This window comes from Arvicola amphibius, chromosome 8 (assembly GCF_903992535.2).
Source record: "Arvicola amphibius chromosome 8, mArvAmp1.2, whole genome shotgun sequence".
Lineage (NCBI taxonomy): Eukaryota > Metazoa > Chordata > Mammalia > Rodentia > Cricetidae > Arvicola > Arvicola amphibius.
The window spans coordinates 31,998,974-32,015,920 of NC_052054.1; the positions used below are offsets into that span (position 1 = coordinate 31,998,974).

Sequence of the window (16,947 nt, forward strand, 5' to 3'; positions counted from 1 at the left end):
AGTTGCATTGTTTCATTAATAAAAAGATTTACAGGTCGATGCTTGTATTTACTCTGCAACCACCTGTGTCTTGAAGTTGAGATCCATTGGCTTAGTCTCAAAGGTTAAATCTAATGAGCACTACTAAGAGGTCAAAAGTTTTCTGAGCAGACAGTGCTTAGGCTAACTTTGTGCTGGTGAATATGTGGCATAAAATGAAAAGAGGCAGGAAAGGAGTCTGCAGGCGTCTCCGTTCCTTTCTGTGTTGCTGTGACAAAATACGCGAGATGGACAGGCTGTGAAGAAATACGTTATTTAGACGCAGTTCTGGAAGACAAAGAACACAGCACCAGCATCTTCTTGACTTCTGGTGAGGACCCGTCAACACAAGATGTCACCTGGCTAGAAGGGAACAGGAGATTGAGGTGAGGTAGCCACACTTGCTGTCTGTCCACCGCTGTCATGGGGACTAATCCAGCCCAGAGAGACCAAGGAACATATTGATCACCTCTCAGGACCACCTCCCAACACTACGCTTTGGGGATCAAGCCTCAACATGACATTCACACTATAGCGGAAGGGGATATTAATCTGTGGCGATATTATGGAAGATGGTGTAGATTCCCCAATGAACTTCCCTCGCTATAGAGAAAGCAAGCCAACAGACCCACTTTACCCATAAGTTCATGTACGTGTATATGCATGTGCATATTCATAGGCATATAGGTTTTGGTTTTCAGTTTAATTCCCAGAATCACAGCTAATCACACACTCTAGACTATTCTAGGCATCTTTCTGTCAGTGCTCTGGGATATTGCCAGCTCTCTCTCTCTCTCTCTCTCTCTCTCTCTCTCTCTCTCTCTCTCTTTCTTTTTTTTGAGACAGTGTCTCACTATATATATCTGGCTCAGAACTTGCTGGCCTCAAACTCACAGAGATTCGCCTGTATTTGCCTCTGGAGTGCTGGGATTAAAGTTGTGCGCCACCACATATGACACCAGGACACCCTGACAACGTGTTAATACACCCACTTATTCTTCACCCTTATCAGCATGCTAACACACTCCTAAAGTGCACAATGTTTTCAAATGATCTTATTTTTTTTTAATTTATCATTAACTGTCCTACACAAGTGATTTAAATGAGATGGCAGTGTACTTTTGGAGGTCAAGGGAATAAAGTTCCTGTATAGATGTCCCTAGAAGGTACTGATGTCCATTCTCACTTAGAGTGATTTGTGTTTTCTTTGGCTATTGTCAGTGGCTATCATTATGCTCTTCATGACAGGCAGTTAAGAGCTTCATCAAGACTATTCCAACTTCTTGCTCTTCTGGGTTCAGATTGCTCTGATCTCCCCATGGCTTCCTTGCTGCTTGTTATACAAGAAACTGATTGGCCTCAGGTGAATGTAATCATCGGTGTAAGGTTTAAGGGGGCTGATGGTTCCGTTTACACACATGGGACACCTAGACCTTTTGCAAGAAAGGATGCCAAGATAGCATAGATCCTCTTGGCTCATGTTATTAAGTGCTGCCAGGCATTCAGAAGACTGAGGATTGACTGTAGCACTCTGAGATTACCGGAGTGGTAAACACTAGACAGGACAGGAGGAGCCTGAACTGGAGATTGTAGAAGTTTGGGCTGGAAGGAAGAGAGGGCTAGTTTAAATCAGGCCATGCTTGCTGTGAAAGAGATCAGTTGTTCCAGCCTGATGAAACATGGTAATCTGAGCCAGGGTTAATGCTATAGTGTGATGACAACTGAGTATCCAACGTAATTACAGTCTATAGCACTCTTGGGTTGTGCAGAAGGCTCCCCCAACTGTTCAAGCTGAGCCCCATGGTCCAGGCCTATAATTCCAGATACTGAGGGGTCTGAGACAAGAAGATTACAAGTTCAGGACTTACCTGTGCAACTTAGTGAAACCTCTGTCTCAACATAAAAAGTAGGAAGAGGGCTATGGATATGATTCAATGATAGGGTCCTCAGCTAGAGTATGCATGGCCCTAGATTCAATTCAGTAATTATGATAATTTTTAATGAAGACTGACATCATTAAGTCAAGGAAAGATCTAGTCACTCTCTTCAGATACGCAAAGTACTGCCTTGTCAAGTATGAAATCGAAGCTATACATTGGGGGATACTACACAAGTTCACAGCTCCTGGGAATTAGACCCCAAGCTGAGAAGGAGGAAGGGCTTTTGTATAATCCAAATTGCTAAGGAATGGCTTTGCCTCTTAAAAGCGAGGCAACCAAGAGACTAGAAATAGTGGTCAGGTAATTCCCAAGTCATTTATCCAAAAATTTAAATATTTAAATGATGTTTCAGACTAAGTGACTTTTATTTGTGATATTCTGTTTGGCACATTGAACAGCAGCTCCTTGAGTATCTGTTACACATTGGAGATTGTCTCAGAGAATGTGAATGTAGCTGTCAGCAAGCCTTTACGGTCCTGCCTTCATAGAGTACAGTGGAGTGGTCAGCAACATATGGTATAAAAGTTAATAAGCAACATGGTCTCCCGTGAGGAGACCATGGAGAAAGAGATGAGGAAGCAGTCAGCTGGTGTGGGGGGGGAGGGGCTCTGTTGTTTAGATGCACCCTGGATGTAGGAGGAAGGCCTGGCAGAGACAGCTACAGGAGCAGGTCCCAAGAAGGAGCTCACTAGCAGGAAACACCCCAAAGCACTCGAGAGCTTGAGTTGCTCAGAACACAGGGAGGAAGAACAAACTTCTGTGTCCAAAACACTGGACTTGAGGCTGGAGTTGCCCGAGGGGAAATGAGAGGAGGCTGGGTGAGTTACCTCAGGCCTTTTCTGCTCTGGAGGGGCTTAGATTCACTGTACGAGGCAGTCGGAGTCACTGAAAGCCTAGAGGAGACGAGACACATCACTCGGGTAGCTACTAAGGGACAGATGTGAGGGGGACAAGGGGGTATCTTTTGGTCTTTGTAGAGGTCTATTTGAGAGATGTTGTCATGTGTCAGGGTTGTGTGGATGAGGATGGAGAGGCAGGAAGAGTGTGGTTAGGCACAGAGCCAGGAGGACTTTGCAGGTATATGTCGGCGGGCCTTGGAGGCAAGGAGAGGGGTCATACTTTTTGCACAGAGCACAGGAGTTAATGACAAGCATGAACAAGATGAGAAACACTACCATCCAAGTTTAGTTAGCGAGGATTGTGTTTCCCTCTAGTACATTTTTACATTTTTGCTACAGCCCTGGGGAAGTATGTTACCACTGGATCACTTCACCCTTGGTCAAGTAAATTTTATAGTGTCTTTTGGACCTCTAAATGGAGATACCAGACAGTTGAGATATATGAATTTGGAAATTGGGAACACTATCACAATTTGGAATTTAGAATATGGGATCACAGCACAAGTGGTATTTAAAACCTTAGATCTGAAAGGATTTAGAGAAAATGACTGGGGCGTTAAGAACCGTAGAAGTCGGGAAGAAAGTAGCATGAAGAATTTGAGTGATCAGAGAACTAAGAATAGAGATGAGGTAACTTTTTTTTTTTTGAAGAATGTTGAGGCTTCATCTGAGATACTGATGGGGGAGAAGCAGAGAGAGTAATCTCATTATATATACAAGTGCAGGGTAAAAAGAACTGCTTTGTCCATTTAGAAAGACATCCCAGAATTCTGCTTGCCCATGCTTATGTGTTAGACGCTCTCTGCCAGGAGTGTGTTTGATCTGGGGATTGTCCTACTTGAGAAAGAAAGGGTGACCCACTGTTTTGTAGACAACTAACAGCCTCTGCCCTGGAAGTCGATGATGGTCAGAGCAGGGGTGCATTTCTTCACTAGAAAGGGAAAACTCTAGAACTTTAGTGTGTAATTTTCAAAGAAAGGTCTTTCAAGGCCTTGGGGGCCTGGGAATGTGCCACTAGAGCAGGAATTCTCAACCTGTGGGTCATGACCCTTTGGGGGCTGAATGACCCTTTCACAGGGGCCACCCAAGACCTTAAAGCACAGGTGTCTACATTACAGCTCATAACAGTAGCAACATTACAGTTATAAAGTAGCAACGGAAGTGGGTTTATGGTGGGAGGTCGCCACAACATGAACTGTATTAAAGGGCCACAGCATCAGGACGGTTGAGGACCACTGAGCTAGAGAGTGGTTCGCCTTTCACCTCCTCTGCAAGGTGAAGCCAGGTGTGATACTGGTGGAAGCATCGTCTGCTCCTGAGTACATTTGCCTTTCTGTGAACTAGGAAGGAAGAATCCGGTAAGAAAAGGGAGGACAGAGACGGGCTTGTGTGGCATGCACACCTGAGATAATGAAGACGGGCTTGTGTGGCATGCACACCTGAGATAGTGAAGGCGCCGTCCAGAGGGAGGTGGAGAGGTCGGGACTGGTTGACAGAATGCAAATCTGAAACTTGGTCATGTCTGTAGAGACCAACGTTGCTGTGCTTGTTTTCTAATTCTGAATTTCTCAGAGTGAAAGTCCGTGACTGCCTCCCACCTAGCCTGCCGTTCTGTAAGAACTGTGCAGACCCATGTGGAAGTGAAAGGCAGAAGTGTGAGCTTTCAGTTCCCGTTCCCGCAGTCTGACAGTGCTATTAATACAGACAGGCGCCATGGAGTAAGGGTTCTCTGCACCATAGGTGCTCCTCCTTGACACTAACATTTGCAACTTCTAACTCGTGTCTTTCCAGAGTACCTGATTTTATAAACGAGTCTAGGGAAGAAGGTATTGTGAGCAAGGCAGCTGGAAGGCAGGCATCTGCAAGGCAAGCATCTGCTCAAGCAGGACCCAAGGCTTCCCGGGGCTGCAGTGGGAAAAGCTTATATTCCTGCTAGTCTCGATCAGATAAATAAAGACTTATACTACTATTGAGTCTTGCACTTTATTTTATTCCAAAGAGAAAACAATTTTTTTTTATTATTGGGGAACTTAAGAATAACAGCAAGAATATAATGTTTTCTTTTAACAGTGTTCTGGAAGGAAGTTCTGTTTTGCAAAATATAGGATAGATGAGGGGTTTTTTGTTTTGTTTTGTTTTGATTAGGTACTGGGTATTGAACTGAGGGTCTCATACAGGTGAAGCAAGTGTTCTGCCACTGAGCTGTGTCTCCAGCATCCTTAGCCCCAGGGCATAGTAGTTTAAACTTCAGTGGATTTTGCTTTTCAAACACTCCACTTTTTGCTGAAGAGGATCTATACTGTTATAAATCTGCGTCAATGGTAAACACTTAGCTACGGCAGTGATATAATTTATAGTAAACAAAATATTTAGACATTATAAGTGTTTACGCATAGATGTAACACGTATATGCTACACATTACAGACGTTTACTTACTTTGAAACAATCTGACCTTTCAATGACAGGTTGAACAGATGGAACAAACTAGAGCTTTATAGATTTCTATGTGACTCCAGTATGGAGCATTAAAATGGTGCAGCAGATACTGTTATCCCTTGCTGTAGGCTGTTGATCTTCACAGAGTTGTTCAGATATTTGTGTTGCCAGCCCTCCCTCCTGTGCCTGCGGCCATAGGCAGTGCTTTCTGTCTGGGATTTGCTGTGGCGTTTAGTCCTTCTCAGCTCCAGGTTTCCCAGCAGGCTAGAGTCGCTATGTAAATGAGACTCCTAGGTCTCAGCATGCATCTCAGAAATGACAGTTTCTCAAAGCTTGAGATTGCGGTCAAAAGTAGCATTTTTATTAGAATATCTGGAATTGGGATAGCCACTCATTACATTCTCTCATTCTCGGTATTTTCCTCAAGACAACTCCTATCTGTGATGTAGGAGGTCAACAAGCCTTTGTGGGCTGACCAGAGGATGGTATTTTTACACGGATCATTCATGCTTCCTCAAAGACCTCATAAGAAAAGAATCTTTAGAACACACAAAGAGAACTTGTAATTTTGAAGAACAGGAGAAATATACTGAAACCTTCAGCATAGCACTCTTCCTTTAAACAGCTGGCATGCATGTATTATTACGTAGTGTATATGCCTGATGAGATATGCATGTATTAATACATAGTGTATATGCCTGACGAGATATGCATGTATTATTACATAGTGTATATGCCTGATGAGATATGCATGTATTATTACGCAGTGTATATGCCTGACGAGATATGCATGTATTATTACGCAGTGTATATGCCTGACGAGATATGAATGTATTATTACGCAGTGTATATGCCTGACGAGATATGCATGTATTATTACGCAGTGTATATGCCTGACGAGATATGCATGTATTATTACGCAGTGTATATGCCTGACGAGATATGCATGTATTATTACGTAGTGTATATGCAGTCCAGTCATTTTCCACCGCCATATCGTGTAGATCGAGGAGTGCATTCTGAGCCCCAGAGTCCTGCACTTGCTTACACGCCCTCCGTGCCCATCAAAGATAAGCAGAATCTTAGTTTCCAGCATTGCTGATAAATTTACCTGATTCTTAAGGCTCATCTGATAGAGTTGAGTAATGTGTTCTATTTTGTGTTGGGCTTCACTCTCTTCTGAGTCTGGGGCATTCATCTTTGTGGCTGCAGGTCATTTTTTTTTTAACGAATGAAAAATGGTTTCCACTTGTAGTATTCCTTATTCGAGCATTTATACCAGTTTACCTTTCCTACTTATGTGCAAGCATTTGAATTTTTTTTGTTTGGTTTTCCGAGACAGGGTTTCTCTGTAGCTTTGGAGCCTGTCCTGAAACTAGCTCTTGTAGACCAGGCTGGCCTCGAACTCACAGAGATCTGCCTGCCTCTGCCTCCTGAGTGCTTGGATTAAAGGCGTGAGCCACCACTGCCCGGCCAGCATCTGAAATTTTTACGTTTTGTTGTTGTTGTTTTGTTTCTGCCATTTGCTGTTATAAGCAATGCGTCTAAGGCTGTGAGCTTGATTGGTGTTAGTAGAAACAACCAAAGCTTCTGGAAGTGCTTGCTTCCTCCAGCAGGTGTGTCAGAGGTCACATAGTTCCAATTCCTCTCCAAGGTGAAGAACCTGAAATCTTGTCCACTTCAGCAACATTTTTAACTCCTTGTGGCTTAATTTGCATTTCTCCAATTTGAATCAGGATTTTTTTTGAGAATGTAGCTGTAAGGAAACTCAGAGGACAGAACATTCTGTAATCTAGCAAGCTGTTTGTACCTTGTCTAAAATCAGAGACAAAGAACGTGAGCTTGAACAAGCTCTTTCTTTTCCTAGAGTGTGGTGTTCTTGGGTTTCATGGGTGGGTTAGGTCTCTTCCAGCTTTATGCAGCATCACAGCCAGAGTCTCAGGGACTCCTGAGATCCCTTTTTACACGGGCAGGGCGGTGCTTTTCCGCATTTTCCCTGAGATCTGCAGTGAATATTTACAAGATCCCATAATGGACGCAGCCATTCCTAAGAGCATGCAGAGCAGCCGTTCTCAGCTTTCCTAATGCAGTGACCCTTTACTACAGCTCCTCATGTCATGGTTTCCCCCAATAGTTATTTTATTGATACTTCATAATTGTAACTTTGCTACTGTTATGAGTCATAATGTATAAACATCTAAGAAGCAGGAATCTGATATCAGACACCAAAGGGGTTATGACCGACCCACAGATTGAGAACTACTGTTCCAGAGTACCACAAGGATTATGGAGTATTTTATCATAGTTAAAGGTGAGAGCTATAGGCATAATTGTTTCTAGAGTGAGTCATGCCAGAATTAATTTAAGGATTGAAGGAAATTGATAAATAGAATTGAGAATAACTATGAAACAGTATTTTGTGGAAAAAAGTGTCCATACATAGTTGTTATGTTAAGTCTATGCCATTGATGGATAGTTCCAAACCCAGATGTTACTGAACATGTTAAATGGGGGTGAGGATGTTAGTCAAATGATCCCAAGATAACGCCAAAAGATTTTAGTTATTATTTTTTTACTGTAACGGGAAAACTCACTGAACAGAAAACAAAAAGTCCAACCTCAAGGTGTGTAAGGCAGGAATAAGGGAGAGAGCTGGGCGGGCCAGCAGTTTTCTCTGGGTACCAAAAGGTTTTGCCCTAACCTGGTCCAACCTCTAAAAGGTCATTGGCTGAGGGAGGCTTCCCATCCCCCAGAATCACACAGATGGCCCTACTTACATTCTGTGGGACAAAACAATAAGTAGAGTATGGAAAAGAGCTCTGTAAAGAAGAGTGGCTGGCCAAAGCAGAAGGGAAATAGGAGGTTGAAGAGGGAGTAACCAGATGTATTATATACATGTGTGAAATTGTCAAAAATAATATCTGTCAATAAAGGTATTTGAATAAGTATTTTTTTAAAGGAGATTCATAGGTGGCTAAAAACTTTAAGAAAATAAACTAATCAAATCCATTGGTACCAAATCTTTCCATCAGGGATTAAGCAGTTAAAAATACACTCTGTTCTTGCAGAGGATTGGGGTAGACTGAGGTACAGTCCTCAGGACACATGGAGTAAAACAGAAACATCTGTAACTCCAGTTTCATGGCATATAACACCCTCTTCTGATACCCCTCCTCCCAGGCACATGATTCACATAGAGGCAAAACACTCATGCACATAAAATAAAGAGCAAACAACTCTAAAAATAAAAAAATTAAAAAGCCTTCCCATCAGAAATTGAGTACAGCAATTTCTGCTTGAAGCTTTATAATAATATCACAGTTGCTGTTCCACATAGGTTTGTTTTCTGAAGCTCTCTGGAAAGGTACATGTAAAAATTTGAGCCTTTGCTATTAATGTTAAAAGAAGATAATAGAAACATGTTTTGTAGTAAAATCATTTGTTTCATTTTTTAAAGTCATATGCCTGCTACAGACTCAACTATTTCATTAAGCATAATATTGATTAGAATTCTAGAAGGAACACAGCGTCTCCGTGCTGTTCAGTAGCTGTTCTGACTTCACACATGCTGCTCTTGTTTATTAAGAAGAATCTCTGCCTAGTACTTGATGCCATAAGGTTCTTAGGCCCTTGAGATGAAGTCAGATATCTCTATAGGTTCTTAAGAGGGAGTGGGCTGGGCAAACTGGGGAGGAGTTAGGAGTAAGTCTAGCCCAAATTCATTGTCTGAAATTCTCTAAGAAATAATACAATTATTTTTCAAAATATAAGTCCTTTTGTTGGTCTGGGAGAAAAAATGCTCTGGTTTAGTAAAGAGACATATAAAGAAGCTAGTATTTTGACTTTTCTTTTTGAAGCCAGAGCAAGCTTCCCTGTAAAAACTACTCCAGTCCCAAGAAGTGAGCAGATTTGCTGGAACCTTGTTTACTCGGAAACGGGAAGTGATTTTCTCCAGGGGTCTTTTGGAGGAAAAGAGGGTGGTTAGTGGAGGAAAGGAGTTGTAAACTCACTCCTTCCCTCCTCCTGTGCAGTCCAATATACCTGTTTCTCCTGCCACAGCATCGGAAAATACGGGGCTGAGATTGTCCCCCCCCCCCCCCCTTGCATACCAGTAGCTTCGGTGTTGTCATAATTTTGCCTGAATTGTTGACACAGTCCTGAGGGAGGTAGGAGAATATTTCTTATCCATGGGAATCTTAAAGAGAAAGACACCTTTTCTTTTTTTTTCTCTCTGGTGACTTGTCCTGCATGTGGAGCATGATGTCTGCTGTTTGTGAGGCATGAATACACTCTTGTTTGTTCTTTTATCCACTGAATTCTTTTTTTTTTTTTTTTCTTACTGGGTGGCTTTAAGGTACTTCCTGGAACTTTCTCACTTCGCTGGGTGTGACTCATGTAGGGGCTGATGCCCTGAGCGTGAACTCTCTTCCCTTTGGTGTACTCTGATCTGGAGATTTCCCCGGTTGGATCCAATCTACGTGCACAGCCCACTGGTTCTGTATGTCATCTTGACCATGTCTCTTCATTTCTACAGCTACCCACCCGCAAACAGGTTCACCTTGTTCTTACGACTTCAAATGATAGCAGCCTCCAAATTGTTCTCTCTGCTTCCTTTTCTGCCTACACAGTCTTCTTGCAGCATAAACAAGGCAGATTTTTAAAACTTTGGATCAACCCCCCTCCCCCCGTTAAAATTCATTTGTGACTTTCTTGGCTCTGTAATCAAGCTTGGAGTCCTATACCGCTTATATCCTAATCTGCCTCCTGCCCCCATTGATCATCTTCCTTGGGTTCTTTCTGCACCTTCTTGGAGTGACCCTTTTTAACCTCAGGGCTGTGGTGTTTGCTTTCTTTTCAGATGACTCGTTTGGGGGCATTCAGGTGGTCTGAGTATATTTCCTTAGTGATGCCTTATTCGACCTATTCTCTAATAATTTCCTCTTCCTTTGTTTTTATAGTGTCTTTTATCAGAAAAATTTGAAGTTTAATTAATATTTATTTTTCCCTGTGTCCCCATTAAAATGTTAGTCTTTGAGACAAAGGTTTTAATGTTACAAACATCAAAATGTTTATATGAAATTTTTTTAAATGATGTTATAATATACACAGTTTTTTTTCTATTTACTTTTTCTACTGCATCTGCTACCTTCATGTGGTTCATTATTGGATACTACAACTACCTTTTAACAATCTTGTATTCATGGAAATTTTATCCCAAGATTCCATGTATGTTTATGAGTTGGGAATCTTGACAGGTATGCTGTCTGTAGCAATGCATCCTTGGAGAGCTACATGGATTAAATGCAATGTTGCTCATATGATGCTACATTTACTTACATAGATACAGTTATTATTAGTTTTATTCACCATGAGTATAATCTGTGTCCAGTGATTGATTGAGCCACAGTGTTACTTCCCTTTTATGAAGTTACCGTTTGTGGCTAGCTGTGCATATAGCTTCATATGCATTTGGTCGGCTGGAAGTTGAGTTATTCTTTAGGTTTGACTAGTGTTTGTTTCCTGGAATTATTTAGACAATTCTCGTCCTTGTTTTTGTTTCCCTATCAAACTGTTTGCTTGTTTGTTCTTCACCAATTCCTGAGCAATATTTTTCATTATAGAGTAATTGCCTTTTATGTGTTTACCAAACAGGGTTTTTTTGTAAAGTAGTTGATACTGTTATTTACTTTGGAAGAACCCACATAGGACACGCATAGTGTTCTGCTTTGGTATATTTATGGTTCCTAGTCTTCCTTCTATGGTATAGTTATCATGGTCATTGAAGAAACCAGCAATGAATTAGTGATGTGAGGTATGACCGTTAACTTCTATGAGATGAATTTTTCTTCATCCCTTGTGAAGTCAAAGAGACCGCCCACAGATGTAACCAAGATTTGCTTATAGTCATGAGCCACTACTTGGGAATGTGGAAGCCTTTGCCTTTAATACAGCCCACCTGAGGCCTGATCACTGGGAAGACTCAAGAGTATTGCCTTGCTGCTAGGCACGGGTTAGAAGGAGGTTGGTCAGGAAATATCTGGCGATTTTGGTTATATTGTCTTTCAGGCGGGTCTCTAAGCCCTCTTTGTGTTTCTTTGAGAATGATTCTTGCTATGTGGCTCCTGTTGGTCTTAAATTTGTAATTTGTCTGCCTCTAGAGTGCTGAGATTATAGCATCTGATGCCTTAACCTAGTATTTTATTTTTAATTTTTTTAAATTTTGTGTTTGCATGTTTGTGTGTGTTTATATTTAAGTATGTAAGTACAGGCATGTGTTTCATAGTGTAGAGATCAAAGGACAACCTCAGGAACTCACTTGGGACAGGGTGCTTTGCTGTGTGTTGCAGATGCCCAGGCTCCCTGGCCAGTGAGCTTCTGGGGACTGTCCTGTCTCAGCCTTCTAATTTGCCATGGGATCACTGGGAATATAGAAATGTGTGACTGTGTTTGCTCTACATGTCTTCTAGGATTTGAATTCAGGGTCTCATGCTTTTTATCCACTGAGTAAGCTCCCCACCCTTAACCTAGACATTTAAGACACCTTACATTGTATATTCCGTGTCTTGTGTTAAGTACTGTGTGTTTTAAAAACGCTGTTATCAGATTTTACCATCAAATCTATTCGATAAGAAAACTTGGTTTTGGGATGCTTAAGTTGCTTGCTCAAGTTCATACAGTTATAGGAAGTTTATGTCGGGTCTTAGGACACTCTGATTCATATAACATTACATGTTTAGATCTTGCTGTATTGTCTCAGAGTGGTGTGTGTGTGTGTGTGTGTGTGTGTGTGTGTGTGTGTGCAAGTTGTCCCAATATATGAAGCATCTATTGTGTACTGGACACTCTGGATGCTAGAGGTCTGCCAGTGAATAAAACAGATGTTTACATCGGTAGAGTGAATTTTTAGTGAGAAAAGACATAAAATAAAGATGTGAGTTAAAATAAAAGATTAAGTGGTTTGAACAATAGCAATAAGAAAACCATACTGTATGCTACAGAGGACTGTATCTATGAGGGCAGTATCTGGGGGCCAGGTGGATTTGCTGAGGAGTTAATGGTTGAGCTGATACTTGAACTCATCATTGAAGCAACTTGCAGAATGCATCTTGCAGTGTGAGGATGTTTTGAATGGGGACAATACAGAGAGAGGACTGTTCTGATGACAGCTCACTTGAGGTATTAGAGGTGAAGAGGAGCCAGTACCAGCTTAGATTGGCTTCACGGGCCACTGTAAAGTTTTTTGCCATGGCCATAACTGGGGTTTGGGTAGAGGCTTCACTGTCACAGTGCAGAGGCAGAGGGGGCATGGTTTCACATGTGTCAGAGTGGTTAGGCTAGAGGATGTGTGCAAGGGAGCAGATACAGCAGATGGACCATGGCATGTGTGTTGTATCAAAAGGCCAGTAAAGAGGAAGGTGGGAAGAAGCAGGGCTGATTGGTAAGTAGGCTTGTGGAGTCAGCATGCCAGAGGGAAGGAGCCCTGTGCACAGGAGGTGATTGTAAGGGATGTGCCTGGCATGACACTGGAGTTGTGCAGGGGGCACAGCACGTGACACTGTAGGAGCATTTAGCCATGGTCAAGGGTGGAATCGTTTGGGGGAGCAGTGGAAGGCTCAACCACTTGTGTATTGAAATCCTCAGGAATTAAGACAGGAGTCTGGCTGAGCAAGATAAGAGTGAGCCAAGAGCTACAGCTATCAAAAGAGGCAAATGTGGCTGACCTACCAGAATGCCTAAAACTGTCCTGGACATAGGAAATGGGTTTTGGCACTTTCTGTACATCAGTTCCTCTGGTACTTATTCAGACTTCATTTCAGAATTTGTCTTCTCTTCTCTTCTCTTCTCTTCTCTTCTCTTCTCTTCTCTTCTCTTCTCTTCTCTTCTCTTTTCTTTGTTTTTCTTTCCTGAGTGCCTCTAGTTTTAACCTCTTTAGTGCTCATTATTTAAACAGGTCTCTGGTTCTCTTGTGGTCTTCCTTTCCACATTTTAGGATCATCTTTCGTGTAGCTGCAGTGCCTCTTTGTCATCCTACAGTGGGAAGGGGGGATGACTTTGATTTTCCAGTCAGGAGGTTGACATGTGGAAAAGAAAATGACGGGTTTTCTCTGCTCAAGGACCCCTCCTCCCCAGGCTGTGCTCTGCCCAGGGAGTGGGGGTGGCTTAATGACTTTCTTCTTTGCCTGCCAGGATTGTCTTGGCTTTGGAGGGTTGTTCCTAAGCCTTGATCACTCCATAATATTAGTGTCCCAAGATACACAGCCGCCTCTTTCCCAACTGTTCCTCTCCTTTTAGAGAACAGCTAGCCTTCCGTTTAAGTTCTACCCTCCTCTGCCAGCAGGCTGCCCATTTTTTATTGCCCAGCACTAGCTAGTGGGTGGGTACCTCTCTCTTTCTTCTCTCTCTCTTCTCCCATCCTGTTTCAGGTGGGGACTTAATTATGCTCCATATATACCTTGAACACGTAATCTAAAGATAATTATATACAGTATTTTTATACTGATTTTGTACAGGAAAATATTTCATAGTTTACAGTTTTCTTCTGTGTCACTGTGCACATGTTCAGCATGAGTTTTGAATTTGGATTAGGGATGCTGCATTCACACTGAGCATCTGTGAGCGACAGCAGCTCTTACTCCTTCACCTGACTCTGCATTCGCTGTGGTCCCTGCCCATCCGTGTTGTTACCTGCCCAGTATCTGCTTATTTCTGTCCCTTTGGTCTGTGTTTATCCAGTCTTAAGTGTATTTTAATTTTTCTAAAAATATAATTCATAGGGATTTCCTACCCTACCATTTGCATCTAATCTGTGCATCTGGATAGGTATGGAAAGAAGGCAGGAAAGGATTCAGAATCAAGCTTCTGCTGCAGTCCTAAAGGAAACAGACATCTGTCTTCAGTAACTTAGAAACACCTGAGTGGTATCTTGGCAACGAGCAGAGCTCAGCCATTGGGACAGGGGTACGAGTTTGGAAATCATCACCATATATGCTTGAGGTGAGCTGGTCACACAGCTGGTCCTCTGCTGCCGCTTTCAGACAAAATGGCTGGGCTCCCTCCTGTGTGAGAGAAGGAAGCTGGGGATGTCACAAGCATCACGTGTCAAGAATGCTGGATTACTGCAAAGTGCCAAACATCCCCACAGCCCAGTCCTCCTCTGCTGGCCTCCTCCCCAGTTCTACTCTGTAGCACCAGGATCTCACCAAGCAACCCAGCAACTTACCCAAGAGCAGAGCAGCTCAGCAGTGCCTGTGTTAAAACAGGAATGCAGAATATCCTTGCCAAGAGGTCCAGCCTGTTGTCTCTGCTCATCTAGAAATCCGGTTAAACAAACAAACAAACAAAACCAGCAGAAACAAACAAACAAACAAACCCCACTTGCTTTGAGCTATATTATTAAGAACCAGACCCACAGACTTACTCTATTAATCCAGCATGGCAGTAAACTGCAGGTGTGTGCTACCTGGGTGACTTATGTGCCTTTCTGCGTGGGGTGGGGAGCTGATGAGGAAACTAGACTCCTTCCAGACCTGAGATTGCTTTACAGACAAAGGGTGAAGGCTTGTATGTCTGCAGGGATGCTGAGCTGGGCAGCAGAGGGCCGGAAACCAGGGACTGAGCCTCTGGATGCAGAGGCTTTTCTTTCCTCCCTACCAGGGAATGGCTGGCATGGTTTGCTCAGTGAATGAGCACTCCCAGGCGAATAGCCCCCTTTCTATGGAAGTCACCAGACAGGACAAGAGATAAAGCACTTTGAAAAGAGGCCACTGAGTTTTCAGCAGCCATTGTGTGTGTTCTCTGGGGAACTTCTCCATCTGTGTCCTGCACTTTTGGAATTAGAGCACAGTTTTATTGATATTAAGCAGGCCAAGTTCATTTGACTTTCTGCCTTAAAGCCATTTTTGTTGATAACTTACACATTTTCAGTTAAGTGAGCATTCCCTGCACACCCCGTACTCCATGATGTACCTGAATTTCAGCTCTCAAACTTACTAGTAAATGTCTTAGAGAGATGTAAGTCATTTCTGAGTTTTCCCATTCATTTCCTTCTAATACCCCACACCACCCTGTAACACAGGTGGAAACCGATGAAGGAAGAGTTGAGTCTTTAACATTTAAGTTATTAAGTTATTATAGTTCTGCTCCAGTCACGTCACTTGCAGCAGCTGCTGCGGACATACCCCTGGCGGGTACTCGCCGCTGACTCGTTCCTCCTAACTAAGATGATGTGGATACCCACAGAAACACCTGACCTGAGCAGTGGGAGCTCACTGACTCTGTACCAATAGCAGGTGAACCTGCATAGACCAAACTATGCCCACTGAATGTGGGGGACAGTTGTGAGGCTTGGGCAGTTTTGGGGGCCACTGGCAGTGGAACCAGGATTTATGCCTAGTGCTTGAACTGGAGTCTAGGAGCACATTCTCTTTGGAGGGATGCCTTGCTCAGCCTAGATACAGGGGGTGGGGGGGAGAGCCTTGGTCTTGCCTCGAAGTGTCAGACTTTGCTAGCTCCCCATAGGAAGCCTTACCCTTGCTGAGGACTGGATGGGGGGTTGGGGTGGAGGGAAGGCTGGAGCTGGAGGAGGGGAGGGAGTGGGAACAGGGATAGCTATGTAAAATGAGAAAAGATTGTATTAAAAATTCTCAATAAAAAAAAGCAAAAAGGGATGTAACTCGTGTGTTCTGGTTGCTGTCTTTATGATTCCCTCTAAGTTTGGCAGTATATTGTAGGTTATTTGTTGTAGTTTAGGGGACTCTTGCTGTGATGGAAAACCACTATCAAAAGCACCTTGGGGAGGAAAGGGTCTTTTTGGTTTATCCTGAATCACAGTCGACTGAGGGAAGCCAAGGTAGGAGCTTGGAGCAGGTGGGAACCTAGAGGCAGGAGCTGATGCAGTGACCATGGAGGGGTGCTGCTTGCTGGCTTGCTCCTCATGGCTTGCTCAGCCTGCTTTCTTACAGAGATCAGGACCACCAGTGCAGGGTTGGCCCCACCCACAATGGGCTGGGGCCTCTCACATTAAACACTGCCTTTAAAAATGTGCTCTGTGATTGTCTATAGTTTGATCTCATGGAGGCATTTTTTAAATTGAGAGTCCCTCTTCCTAATCATTTTAGCTTGTATCAAGTTGACATAAAACGAACCAAGACATTAATGCTGCGGAATTGCCCTCAGGCATGAGTCGCAATGGTCAGCAAGGGTATTCTTACTGTTTGCTTCTGACTCATGACCACGGCTTGCTGCGGGTAGGGCCCCCAGTACAGGCTGTGGCTGGAGCGATGCGGTAAGTGCCCAGAGTCAGCAGCAGGAAGTGGAATCACATTTCCAAGTCGGGCTGACTCAGATGTCCTTGCAGGTGGCCTTTCCTGGTAGGTGCGGGCGGATTCATCTGTCCTCTGGGGAGCATCAGGGTCACACCAGGGTTGCACCAGGCATTTTGCTTCTGATGCATTGCAACTGTGTCATCCTGGATTCAGTGATAGAGATGTTTTCTGCTAACAATGATGGTACATTCTGCCCTTGGCTGTTTGGGGTTATTTGAGGTGCTCTGTGTGGGTTAGAGCAGGATCTGTAGTCCCCAACAGCCTGTCATCCTCCCTTGTCAAACATTTACCAGAGCTCCACATTGCCCAGGCTGCAAGTCCACTTAACC

At 43.3% G+C, this 16,947-nt stretch overlaps 1 protein-coding gene across 1 annotated transcript in view; it reads left to right on the forward strand.

Moving 5' to 3' along the window:
* Stx7 (syntaxin 7) overlaps window positions 1-16,947 on the forward strand; it is a 40,860-nt gene that overhangs the window by 6,440 nt on the left and 17,473 nt on the right. The window lies entirely within an intron of this gene.